The following is a 13637-nucleotide window of genomic DNA, read 5'->3' as shown; positions in this document are numbered from 1 at the left end:
AGAATGCATGCTGCCCCTGGAGTTATGCACAGGAAGACTCTGATGGCATCCCTGGGTTCTGGAAGGCCTCCCTGTGCTCTCCACCTTCTCTTTTGCAGGCGTGGGCTCTGTCCCCAAAGTACACGTCACCGGGCCAGAGAGGGACAGGGTTTCAGTGCACAGCTTTGGAGTGGCTCCCAAAGTCCCACATGCAGTGGAGGTCCCTTAGTAGGGAGAAGTTCCTGGAATTCTCAGAGACCCATGCCCAAGATGCTAAAGGGCTGTTCAGTGTGGAGGCTGCCTGGTGGTGAGTGACAGGTCTCCAGGCAATATGACCGCCTCAGTGCTTAGCCTCATCTGACCTGCCCACCATATTGCCAGCTGTTTTGCCTTCAATGCAACTAGATCTCAGTCAGCACCTGGAAGCCACAAACCAGGTATACTTATGTTGAAACCTTGCCGTTGTACTTCACCATTCTGCTCTTTGCAGCTTCATTCCCCCTTTCTGCTTTTTGTTTTAATTATTTTTAGTTATGCCATTTTCTCCTCTGTTGGCTTTAATAATATCTAGATCATGTTTCTCTATTTCTCTATTAATTATAGTATTTTTATTATTTGTTGACTACCCTTGAGATTCAGCTTTATTTCTTTCCTTTTTTTTTTCTTTTCTATCTATCTTTCTTTCTTTCTTTCTTTCTTTCTTTCTTTCTTTCTTTTTTTTAATTAAACTGGGTCCGAGCTCCACCAGGTGAGGGTCCAATGAGGTTGTGCTGAGCTGACATTAATATTTTCTTCAGCAGGACAAGAAGGAGTCAGTCCTGCACAAATCTGAGCATATGCAGCCTGGCAAAGGGCACAGGAGTGCAGATGCTGGGAGGCAGAAGTTGGTGTTGTCAGAGTGGAGGTTAGAAAGGAGGCTAGGAAGGCTGGAGAGAGTTGGGGAGGAGAGCAGAGAGGGAGAAGGGGGAGGCCTGGGGCCTGGGGCAGGATGACATTTTCAGCACTCTGCTACTAGGGCTGTATGACCGTATTTCCCCACACTTCGTGGCTTGACCCACAAACACTTACTGTCTCACAGTCCCAGGGAACCAGGAATCCAGCAGCACTCAGCTGGGGGCTCCTACCAGAGTCTCTCAGGAGTTTGGGGCTGTTGTCAGCACTGAGGCAGGACTTGCTTCACTCAGAACCTGAGCTCACTTAGGGGTGTTAGCAGGGTTCAGTCCACATCAAAGGCCTGAGTTCTTCTCTTCTGTTGTTGTCTCTCAGTGCTAGACCACATGCATGTGTCTGTGTCATGACTCAACATAGAGGCCTGTTCCCCAGTGTGAGGATCTGAGAGAGAACACAGGTCAGAGTGAGCACGTGGCTGGGCACTGAGATTTTATAACCAAACCTTGGAAGGGGCTTTGGGTCCTGTTGCCATCTTCTGTAGAATAGGAGTGAATCACTAAGTCTAGGCCACACTCCAGAGGAGGGAGTTCCACAAGGACATGTATACAGGAGGTGGGGATCTCAAGGAGCCACTGAGGGGAAAAGATGAGGACACTGACAGGGTCAGTGCCTTTTCCAGAATCACAGGGACTGGTCAAAAGGCAGAACCAAGCATGAATCTAGCTCCATGTCCTTAAAGTTGGGATTCTGGCTGCACCCAGGCTTTCTGAGGGGGCTCTGGAAAAGGTTGTGTTATTGTACCTGTACAGACATGGAGATGGTGTGGGGGTGAGGGTGAACAGGAGGGTGACAGGAGGCATTCCAGCACATTCTTGTCTGAGGAGGACCCCAGGTCAGGGCAACCCACTGAGTGCACCCCTGTCCACATTGTGCCCAGTGGAGAGGGAGAGAATGGCAGAGCCTAGAGGTAAGGGTGGGTTCTGACCTTCTAGGCCAAAGCTCCAATCCATTCTGTCTGGTTTGCTTTGGAAATTAGCCTAAGATCTTGGGAAGCTTTTGCCCATCCTTCCCATCTTCTGGGCCTCCAGAATGTAAACACTGGTACACACACACACACACACACACACACACCCCAGTAAGGACGGTGGGGGGCGGGGATCTGAGGAGCTGCAGGTTCAGAGGTGGTGAAGAGACGATGAAAATACGGTTGGAAGCATTTCCTATGTGTGACACTACTCCTCCAATTTCATAGGTATCATCCGAAATATGCCTGAGGACATCCCGAGGAAGTACATGCTAGAATAATCTCCATTGCACAGGAAGGACACAGACCATCCCTGAGAGGCACAATGGCTTATCCAGGGTCAAAATCAGGTAAGAATGAAGACTTGTGTCTGAACCTAGATGTGTCTCAAAGTTGGGACCCGGATGCACCCAGACCTTCCCAGGGGACTGTAGAGAGTAGTGCATTGGTGTAACTGTGTACAGATGAGACATTTCATGGAGAAAGGGGGTGAGAAGCCAGCAGCCCAGGGCTCTATTTGCATAGGTGTTATCCCTGGAGGGGACTCGGGTAGGTGATCCTAGGCAGTGAAGCTACTGCCTTGACAACAGACCCCAAGAGAACTTGGAATCCCCATAACCAGGCACCCATATTCTAGTATAGTCCCACACCAGGCTCACTTGGCTGAGAACACTTGATAGTAAAAAATGTTTGCTTGCTGTTCTTTCTTTCTGGAGCTCTGGCTTCCAGAGACCCCAGTGGGGAAGATGTTTCAGATGCTGTGGATGTTGGCTCAACCCTCGCTCCCAATGCCTCAGGCTGTTTTTCTGAAAGCCCCGTAAAGTAATACAGAGCAGCCTAGGGAAGGCCAGTTCAGTTCAGGCCACCTGTTCGAGCCATCCCTGGGCAGCCCCATTCCCTCCTCTTCAGTTTCAGGGAAAGAGGGACATGTGAGGAGGTCCTGCCCGGGGCTAGAGAAGGTTGGAGGGCACTGGATAACCTGGTGGCCCCATCATGTCCACACCAATGTCATGGTGGGTAGGGTGGAAAAGGGATTCCTGAGGTGCTTCTTTCCTGTGCAAGGGTTAATCCAAGGTCCTTGCGCATGTATCTTTTTCCTCCTTGGTGGAAGTCTGTGCACACTGTGGTGTAGTGTGTCTGGAATGGAGTCACATGGGTCTGAGGGCCAGTAAAGGCAGCCAGTCAGGACTCTGAGGCCTCCTGCCTATCTGCTGCACTGTCTTTACAGAACTGCACACCAGAGATGGGGCAGGAGTTGAGTGATGAGATCCTCTGCTCAACTTCCGTGAAGGACAGGAATATGCCCCCATACCACCAACAGGATGCAGGACCTAAGCCACTCAGGGTGAGTGCAGGTACCAGGGAGACCCAACAGCCAGGGCCCAGATGTAGCAAAAAGATCCCAGGGCCCAGAAGCCACACTGCTACTCCCCTGGGCCCCCTTGTAGACTTCTGCTCCCAGATGAATCTGGATCCCCAAATCCTCCTCAAATTTGCCTTCACGGCCCAGCCCCTGCCATGGCCAGATGCAAAGTCACTGTCCACTTATTTGTAGGAATATCAGAAAAGAGACCTGAAGTCATTTCACATCCCATCTGATCTAGAGTATTTTTTCACTGTTGTAAGTATTTTCCTAACTCCTGTTCCCAGGTGTCCCTGTTGGCCTGACCATCCTTGCACACCTTCTCCAAATCTGGCAAATGATCATCATGAGTAGGGAGATTTTTGCCAGAAGGGACATGGGGCTCATGGTATTTTGTCTGCTGCTCTGCAGTTTGGTTGCCAAGGAACACATCCCTGAGGCTCCTCCAGGTCAGGAGTAGGGGCCTCTCTGGGCTACAACATTCCAGAAGGGAGATGGGTTACCACACCCATTTAGCTCTTCACTGATGTGGGACTTTGACATGATTCTCTTTTGTTGCCATGTTACAGTGCTCACTGGACATCCTACATGACCTATTACCCTAATCCCTCTAACCCCAGGAAATGCCTCTGCCTTCTCTTCTCTAGAATGGGCTGTATTGTCAGAAATCACATGGATGATGCTGTTGATGCAGGGAGGTGCTGTCAATACTCAGCTAACAATCTGACCTGAAATACTCACATGTTCAGTCACTATCCACCTCAAATTCTAGTTTTAACGCCAAAATCCTTTTTCCTACTGTGGGTTCCTATGTTTCAGTCTTGCCACAAGCCACTGAAGGCTTGGGGATTGGTTCTGCATTCTGTCCCCTAACCCTCCTGGTGGCCAGTGTGCTGCCTGACTCTGTGTCTCTCCTCTGTTCCACCTCAGGGTAAAAATGCCTCAACCGTGAATAAGAATGAGACCAGTATGGTCTGGACCATCTAGGCAGGCTTGCTGGATAAGCAAGTGTAGCATCCAGTGCCTTGTTTTCCTGGGCAAAGACCGCTGCCCTCCGCCCCCATGTCTCCATGTTCCTGGACATGTACAGAACTTTCCCACTACTGAAAGGTGCTGGATCTGTTGATTCTAAGGTGAGCACCCTGCCTCTCCACAGCCCCACTGAATTTGGCCACTTACAGGCTTTGAGTCTTGGGAATGCCACCAAACCTCCCCAAGTCTCAGTCTGTTCCTCAGATGGGGGCAGAGTTATTATAGGGACCCAGTGGGGCCCTGCAGGGAAAGTGCACCTGGCATTGTGGAACGGTCTGCTGGCAGGGCTGTGGCTGTGCTGGGTTATTACTGTCCTCTTCCCCATGATGACGTTTCTGCCTCATCTGTCACTGTCACCAGGTCTTGAGCTGGGCCATTCTCCCATTTGAAAAGGATATTTGAGGCTCCATCTGGGGGTCTGAATCCTGGCTGAGACCAGAGCAGGGATCCCTGGGGGTGAGCAGGTGGCCCCAGGCCCACTCAGATATCTGTGATGGTGCTAGTTGAAGCCCATTCATTCATCAAACATACAGGAAGCTCCACCAGACGCAGGCACTTCTTTAGGAGCTGACTGTCATGCAAGGCACAGAGCAGACAACACCCTGCCCTCTAGGGCTCCATTCTACACAGGGGTCAGTGACACTAGGTATGACAAGAGGTAGCATACACAGGACAGGTGATATGATGCCCTCCTGGCCTCCTCTAGGTATGGATGCGTCCTTCCTGAATGGGATAAGGATGGCAGACCCCTGGAGGAGCAGAAAATGTGAGTGGGCTTTAGACAATGCAGGAGGGTCTTCCCCCTCCAAGAGGGCAGCGGGGGGGCGGTGAGTTGGAAGGGCTCTGGACCCTGTATCCCACACATCTGCGATTCCTTTGAGCGGGCAAAGGTCTGAGGGCTTCTGGAAGAGGAGAAAGGGGTTCTAGAGAGCCGTAGATGTGGTGTGGGCACAGTGGGACAGCAGAGGGAGCCAGAGGATAGAGTCACCTCCTAAGAGAGTCCAACCCCATCCTTTCCCACTCCCAGTCCTGCCTCCACCCCCATCCTTGGACCCAGAACAAAGGGTGTGGGGAGCATCACACTCACCAATCTGGTGGCACTTCAACGGTGGGTGCTCAGCAAGTGCTTCGGAGACCCAGTGAGGGCTCAGGGACCAGATGTCCCCCACCTTGTGGGAGATTAGGGTCAGTGGGGGGACACCCACATGGATGCGAAGTGAATAAAGCAACATGTAGGCGGAGGAGGTAAAGTTTGAGGTATTAGGAGGGTCCTGAGAAGCCCTGCTGAGAGACGGGTTCCTTTGTTTCCTATTTGTTCCGATATTCATGGAGCACTGGTGTATGCAGTGAGGACAATGAACCGACCAGACACCACCCCTCCCTGCCCACATGGAGTTGAATTCCAGCAGGAAGTAGGCAGGGAGACAGAGCAGAGTCCTTCTCCAAGAAGGACAGAGATGGCCCCATCATTGGTTAAGGGCTCCCATTCAAAATGGCTTTTTGCCAGACTCTCCTCAGTGACCAGGACTATCTTAGCAGGAGTGCCAAATCAGAGGTGGACAAGGAGTAGGACCAGCCTCTGGACAGCTGGAGGCATAGGAGCCCAGGTTCCCACTGGGTGCCCTGAGACATCAGTCTTGATTCTTCTGCCCACTTCTGTATCTCCAGGACCATCTTCTCCATTCTGGGCACCTGGATGAACCACTCCCCTGAGGATTTTTCCAACCTGCAGAATTTTCCTGCCTGAAGATGCTGCTGGCATATGTGGGGCTTAACATGCTGGGCTCACACCTGGAGCACCATACGTCTGTTTTCCTCTCATAGCTGGGACACATGGAGCCCAATGAGCCAGAGGTTGAGGGTGAGGAGAACTCAGGGTGGGCGATGTGAGCATGTGGAGGGCACAGGGTAGGCCGCACAGAACAAGTATCCTTAAACTGTGTTTGGATCAGGAGCCGTGAGTAGTCTCAGATAATTGTCCCCATGGTCTGCCATCTGGGGAGACTTCCTGGAGGTGGGTTCTTGGACTCAGAAGACATTGACTGGTGGGAGAGGTTTCCTTTATTTGGAAGAGACATGGAAAGGCAATCATGGTGATACTTTCTCTTCTTGAAGCTATAGCACCCGTTCCGGAGCAGGATCCAGAACCAACTCAAGAGCTAGCCCCAGCTCCCACTGTGGTGCCTGCTGCAGCTTCAGAGCCCAAGGTGGCTGAAGCCATCACTCCTGCTGGAGCTCAGCAATTAGGAAAAGCAGTGACCCTCCCTGCAGTGTCAGAGCCAGTGCAGGTGGTAGTTATAGCTCTGATTCACTGTCAGGAGCTGGAAGAACCACCCGCACCTTTGGCAGCCCTGGAGCATGAGCAGGCTCCAGCCCCAGCTACTGGGGTTACGGAAGGACTAGAACAACCACTTGCTACAGCTGAACAACCAGCCTCAGCTCCCAAGCAGTGGCTCGTGTCGGCTGCAGCCCCAAAGGATGGCTTCCCCTCCCCTGTCGTTGCTTTTTTTTTTTTTTTTGAAATTTTTGTGTTTTTTATTCAGATATGGAATGGCTTAGTGTATTTTGTTTTATAAGTAAAGTATAAATTGACTTCAAGTAAAGTTTGACTCTGATCCTTTTAAATTGGATGTTGAAGTGTCATTAGGTACATTGACAATGTTGTACAACCATGACCACTAGGTACTGCTAGAACACTTCCATCACAGAGACACCTGTGCTACTGATCAGTCACTGCTCATTCCCTCACCCCAATCCCTGGAACCACTGATCTCTCTGTTTCTGTTGCTTTACCTCTTCTGGGATTTTCATGTGCGTGGAATCATTCAACATGGCCTTTTTTGTCTGGCTACATAACATGACGGTGATTAATAATTCTTGAAATTTTTTTTTAAATTTTTTTTAACATTTATTTATTTTTGAGACAGAGAGAGACACAGCATGAACGGGGGAGGGGCAGAGAGAGAGGGAGACACAGAATCGGAAGCAGGCTCCAGCCTCTGAGCCATCAGCCCAGAGCCCCACGCGGGGCTTGAACTCACGGACCGCGAGATCGTGACCTGGCTGAAGTCAGACGCTTAACCGACTGAGCCACCCAGGCGCCCAATTCTTGAAATTTTTAATGAAAATAACATTTTTATTACAAAGGAACATCCCCCAAAGAACATAGATTATGGAAGCCTCAAAATGAACTATCTTCATTATGTGGGATAGGGACACCTTTTGTAAGTAAGTTTGACTCGAGAGCCACAAACTACAAGAGAAATGTCTGGACCAGTAAAATACCTGTACAATCTTTTATTTTCCCGGACAGGCCATGTTTAAATTAGGCTAATGGGCATACTATAAAAATACCACAATAAAATGTTAAATCTTCCCATTTATTACCAATATTTTAGGTAATAAAGTATATTATTGAAGGTTTTAGATGAGTTGTTTATTTAGTAAAATAATAATTTAAGTAATGCAGATAGGTGCAGGGTGACTCAGTTGAGCGTCCAATTCTCGATTTTGGCTCAGGTCATGATCTCACAGTTCGTGGGACTGAGCCCCCAGTCAGGGTCTGTGCTGACAGTTTGGAGCCCTGCACAGGATTCTCTCTCCTCCTTCTGCCCTTTCCCTACTGGTGTTTACTCTTTTTCTTTCCCTCTTTCTCTCTCTCAAAATAAACATTAAAAAATAAGAAATAAATGAATATGAAGAAAAAAGATACACTCCTAACAACAAATAATTGCCCATAACAAATGTTTTCCCTGTTTCCAGTCCTTTCTCTTTGTAGCATGTGTGTGTGTGTGTGTGTGCGTGTCTGTGAGTGTGTGTTGGGTTGGGGCGTGGAGGGTTCCAGGACTATGCTCTTATACTACCTAATGTCTCCACAGTGGACAGGCACAGTCATTCCTGTCCCCTTGTGCATTCTCAGTGGCCACACATCATCATTTATTCAGTGTCTCCAGCTGTTGAATAATTGGGGCAATTCCAATTTTTTGACTCGCATAGTTGTAGTGAACGGTATATCTGTGCCATATATCTCTCTTTCTTTAGGACTGATCCCTATAAGCACAATTCCTGGAATATAATTTATATACTTTCTTGAGGTATTGGTTACAGTTTCCGATAGTTACAGTCTATCTTTTTTTTTTTTTCAATACATGAAGTTTATTGTCAAATTGGTTTCCATTCAACACCCAGTGCTCATTCCAAAAGGTGCCCTCCTCAATACCCATCGCCCACCCCCCCTCCCTCCCTCCCTCCCACCCCCCAGTAACCCTCAGTTTGTTCTCAGTTTTTTTTTTAACATTTTATTTATTTTTGAGACAGAGAGAGACACAGCATGAACGGGGGAGGGGCAGAGAGAGAGGGAGACACAGAATCGGAAGCAGGCTCCAGCCTCTGAGCCATCAGCCCAGAACCCGACGCGGGGCTCGAACCCATGGACCGCGAGATGGTGACCTGAGCTGAAGTCGGCCGCTTAACCGACTGAGCCACCCAGGCGCCCATGTTCTCAGTTTTTAAGAGTCTCTTCTGCTTTGGCTCTCTTCCACTCTAACCTCTTTTTTTTTTTCCTTCCCCTCCCCCATGGGTTTCTGTTAAGTTTCTCAGGATCCACATAAGAGTGAAACCATATGGTATCTGTGTTTCTCTGTATGGCTTATTTCACTTCGCATAACACTCTCCAGTTCCATCCATGTTGCTACAAAGGGCCATATTTCATTCTTTCTCATTGCCACGTAGTATTCCATTGTACAGTCTCTTTATTAAGTTGGGGCCTTATTTGGGAAAGGAGGGACCCCAGAGACTGAGTGGATACCTGAAGAGTTAGGAGGACAAGCCAGGATTGAGCCCATGAGAGTACCTAGGAGTGACCCATAGAGCAGGGAAAAGCCCAAATCCCCCTCATATGACCACCCTGACAGCATCCCTATCCTATGTCCTGGAGCACACCTCATCCAGGCCCGGTCCTGTGATGCACCCCAGCCACTTCTTCCCTCCTGTTCCATAACTAAGTAGAGCAGCTGGGCCCTGCTTTCAGGCTAGTGGAAGATGCAGCCTGGGCCACTGCTGTCTGTTTGCTGGCCCTCCACCCTGGCTGGGCCTGTTCCTCTCAGGAAAGAACCTGTAAGTGCAGGTCAGGTCAATGAGTTATAGACCATCAGTAGGAAATGTAGTTGAATGTATTCATCCAGATGTAGTTTTATTGGCAACAGCAAGAACCACTTGAACTTCTGTGAGCAAGGGAGACCTTTACAAATCACATTAAGTGCTCATGGAAGCTGCAGGATAGATAGAGCCTCAGCCAGGGGTTTTGGCACTGGGTATACCCCTCAACACCCCTCAGGTTCCTCCGGCAGTGACCCCCTGCACCTGCTAGCCCCAACCTTGGTATCCCTCAAGTTCAATTTTTGTGAGAGAGGGGGCTGTGCTTCCTGTTCAAGATACCATGTGAGGAGAAGGGGGGGGTTCCTCTCCTCCCATAAAGTCAATTCAGGGAGAGTCCACTTGATCTGAAGCAGTAAGAGAGGCCATGGTCAGCAACCTATGTCTTCTCTGCCACAAGATGAGGCTCCCCAGACGGAGAAGATAGATCCTCAGAAGGAGGAAACTTGGGGCTCTCCCTGCAGGAAGAGAGAGAAACAGCATTGAATGGAGAGCAGGTAAGAGAAGAGAGTCGTGAGGACTAAGGGGGAAAGGCTGCCATGAGCTGGGTTACTGCCATATTGGTCAGGGGCACAGGCTCTGTGTTGGTTTGTTGGAAGTGGCCAGGATTCATCCTACTGATGTTTCCATCAAAACCCAAATTCACCTCCAGAAAATATTTTCAATACTAAGCACCAAAAGGCACTGGGATCCTGGCATCCAATGAGGCCCAAGATGCTGTGCACCACTGATTGCACAGAAGGGGTGGGGAAGGCAGGTGCCATGGGGCTGAGGGCAGCTCGCTTTGGCTGCTTAGGAGGGAAAGAGCTCCTTCAGTGAGCACTACAACATTTGGCCCAAGGAGGAGCTGACAGTTTAGGGAACTCCAGAGCACAGATCTCAACACTTGGGACTGTCTATGTCCAGACACCCAAGCTGTGGGTGATGTCCAGTCCTAGGGCTGGCCTGGGTGTGATGGGTGAGCAAGAGTGCTGTGGGAGCCCAATTGAGGGACACTCCACCCACACTGGAGGTGATAAAAGGCTTTTTGGAGGGACAGTTGAGTCAGAGGGAGCAGGACGTGCCAGGCAGAGGGGACAGAGAATGCAGAGGCTGAGTTCATGGCAGCAGTGGGCTCACAGTGGAGTAACATGTACAGGTACAGCTAAGGATTACTGAGTGTCTTTTTGGGACATGAATCATGTCACTAAATCACCATAACAATTCCATGAGGAAGGTAGAAATGCTGTCCCTGTTTGACTAATGAGGGAACTCTCCCCTTCTATGTCCCACAGAGAGGCATAGGCAGGATTTGAATTCAGTGCTTGTCACCCATGTGGGGCCTACCTGACAAGAAGGCTGCAATCAGATGCTGCAGAAGAGACATCTCAGCCCTAAAGCTACATGAACCTTTGTTCCTGGTGCCCAGGGAGAAACCTCCTCTTTCTCAGATAAAGGCTGGCTGCCATTCCTGGCCAACAAGCCAAGCCCTAGTCATAAGGGCAGGCAACACTGCCCCCTCAGTTCAGTGAGGTCTTCAGGCCTAGAGATTGGATATGGAGGATTTGCAGACCTCTGGGTTCCTGGGTGGAGCAGTGTGGATGGAGCACAAGTTCCAAAGGCAGAGAGACAGCAGTTCTAGCCCCTGCTCAGCCTCTTTGTAGTTGAGTGACCCCAGGGGTTCCTATGAGCCTCACGACCCCATCTCTGAAATGGAGAAAGAACTGATGTTGCTAAGTGGGTTGTCAGACGAATCACTTGAGAAATGATTTGTACGATTCTTGCCTGGTGCCTGGAGCACATGAAGAGCCACGTGGAAAGGCAATCATGTTGGTGACCATTTATCCGCATATGTGTTTTTCCTCTTGTTGATTTTGGTATCATCCTTAAGAAACAGATGCCAAAGTAAGGTCAGGAAGACTTGTTCTTATGCTTTCTTCTCAGAGTTTTAGTTTTATCTCTTAAATTTAGGTCTTTGATCACTGTGGGTTCATTTTCTATATTATGTTAGGTGAACGTCCACCTTCATTCAGTCATTCATAATTTTATGTGTCTGTATGTGTACGAAGGGACATCTTCTAGTCAGCATATTACTTTAAGTTGTTACTTGCATAGCATTTTCAATAGATCCCAAGGAAACTAGAGCATAAAAGCGAATAAGTAGTCCTTAAAGCAACTGGCGAAGACTGTGAACTAAGTCCTGAAGGAGATTAATTTGGATCTTCTGTTGAAGTGGAGCAGTGTCCTTGTCAAGAGCAGCCAAACACCGCCCTCTGGTGGTCACAAGAGATATTGCCGGAATACTGCTGGGCTGTCTGATCTATCTAAAGGAAGCCACATGCAAAATTAAGACATCCTCACAGGATTCCAGGTAGATCAGAAACACTTCTGTAAAATTCAGTGTTTTTTGGGGGGGTGCCTTGCAGGAAATCTATGAAAAAATAAGCCTCTTCCCAAGTGCATTATTTCGAGAAGTATTCATTGAAGAGTTGAGTCAGGCACTGGGTTCCAGGACAGAAAAAAGAGACAGGGTGGCTATCTCCCAAGACGCACCGAGTGTGGGGTGGGAAAGTGTTGGGAAGAACCGGTCTATGTCACAGCTCTATATGTCTGGTTTAAAGAAAACAGTATATCAAAAACAAACCATATTTATGGACTCGTTTGATTATATTAACAACAAAACATTTTATAAAATTTGAAAACTATCACTCCATATGTCTGCATACTCTCATCCAAGTTAGATGACATCATCCTATATTCCCAGTTACCTTTTCACTTATTAGGAGTGCATGATATGCCACATAGAAACCTAAATAACCCCACAAAAATGCTCTTAGAGCTAGTAAATGAATTCAGCAAAGTTTAAGAACAGATATTCAATACATAAAAACGTGTTGAATTTCTATACATGAATAACAAACTAGCAGAGAGAGAAATCAAGAAAATAATGTACAGTCTCTCAAAAAGAATAAAATACTTAGGAATAAATTTAAACAAGAAGATGAAAGACCTGTATACCGAAAACCAGAACTCATTGGTGAACGAATTACAAGAAGCAGAAATAAGTGGAAAGAAGTTCCATGATAATGGATCCCAAGAATTAATATTGTCAAAATGCCCACAGTGCTTAAAGCAGTCTGCACATTCAGTGCAATCTCTATCAAAATTTAAGCACATTTCCAAAAAAAAATGTGAAAAGAATATTCCTTAAATGTGAATAGAACCACAAATGGCCCCGAATAGCCAAAGCCATCTTGAGAAGGAAGAACAAAGCTGGAGGCATCATGTTTTCTGCTTTAAAACTCTATCACAAAGCTATAGTAATCAAAACAGTATGGCATTGGTATAAAAGTAGACACCTAGATCAATGGAACAGAAACAGAAAGCCCAAAAAGAAACCCACACATATGTAACCAGTTAATTTACAACAAAAGAGCCAAGGATGTAACATGGGCAAAAAGCAGTCTCCTCAATAGGTGGTGTTGGAAACAGTGGGCAGCCACAAGCAAAGGAATGCAACCGGACACCTATCTAACACCATACACAAAAACTAAGTCAAGATGTATTCCAGACTTAAACCTAAGAGCTAAAACCATAAAACTCCTGGGTGAAACTGGGGGCAGAACGTTTTTGATCTCAGTCTTGACACTGAGTTTTTGGATTTGACACCAGAAGTAAAAGCTACAAAGCAAAAACAAACAAGTGGGACTACATCAAACCAAAAAGCGTCTGCACAACAAAGGAAATCATCAACAGAATGAAAAGGCAACATACTGAATGGGAGAAAACATCTGCAAGCTACATATCTGGTGAGGGGTTAATATCCAAAATATATAAAGAACTCATACACCTCAATAACACAAAAGCAAATAGCAATTACAAAATGGGCAGAGTTCTGAATAGATATTTTTCCAAAGGAGATATACAGATGGCCAAGAAATACAGGAAGAGATGTTCAAGATCACTCATCGTTAGAGAAATGCAAATCAAAACCCAAAGAGATATCACCTATCACCTGTCAGAATGGCTGTAATAAAAAAGACAAGAAATAACAAGGGTTGGCAAAAATGGGGAGGAAAGGGCAACAATGTGCTCTGTTGGTGTGATTGTAAATTGGTGCAGTGACTATGGAAAACAATATAAAGGTTTCTCAAAAAATTCAAATAGAGCAACCATTATCACCCAGCAATTCCCCTCCTATTAAGCAAAGAAAAT

General features: G+C 47.6%; 1 long non-coding RNA gene across 1 annotated transcript; it reads left to right on the top strand.

Annotated features, from left to right (window-relative positions):
• Nucleotides 1–694: 694 nt before the first annotated feature.
• Nucleotides 695–6892, top strand: LOC106983496 (uncharacterized). The gene is made up of 5 exons (XR_008298661.1): nucleotides 695–1327; nucleotides 2123–2244; nucleotides 3123–3239; nucleotides 5958–6150; nucleotides 6405–6892. It is a non-coding gene; the product is annotated as an uncharacterized LOC106983496 (long non-coding RNA).
• Nucleotides 6893–13637: the final 6745 nt, after the last annotated feature.

The sequence above is a fragment of the Acinonyx jubatus genome, chromosome B2, assembly GCF_027475565.1.
Source record: "Acinonyx jubatus isolate Ajub_Pintada_27869175 chromosome B2, VMU_Ajub_asm_v1.0, whole genome shotgun sequence".
NCBI lineage: Eukaryota > Metazoa > Chordata > Mammalia > Carnivora > Felidae > Acinonyx > Acinonyx jubatus.
This window is presented reverse-complemented; position numbering and strand designations above follow the sequence as displayed.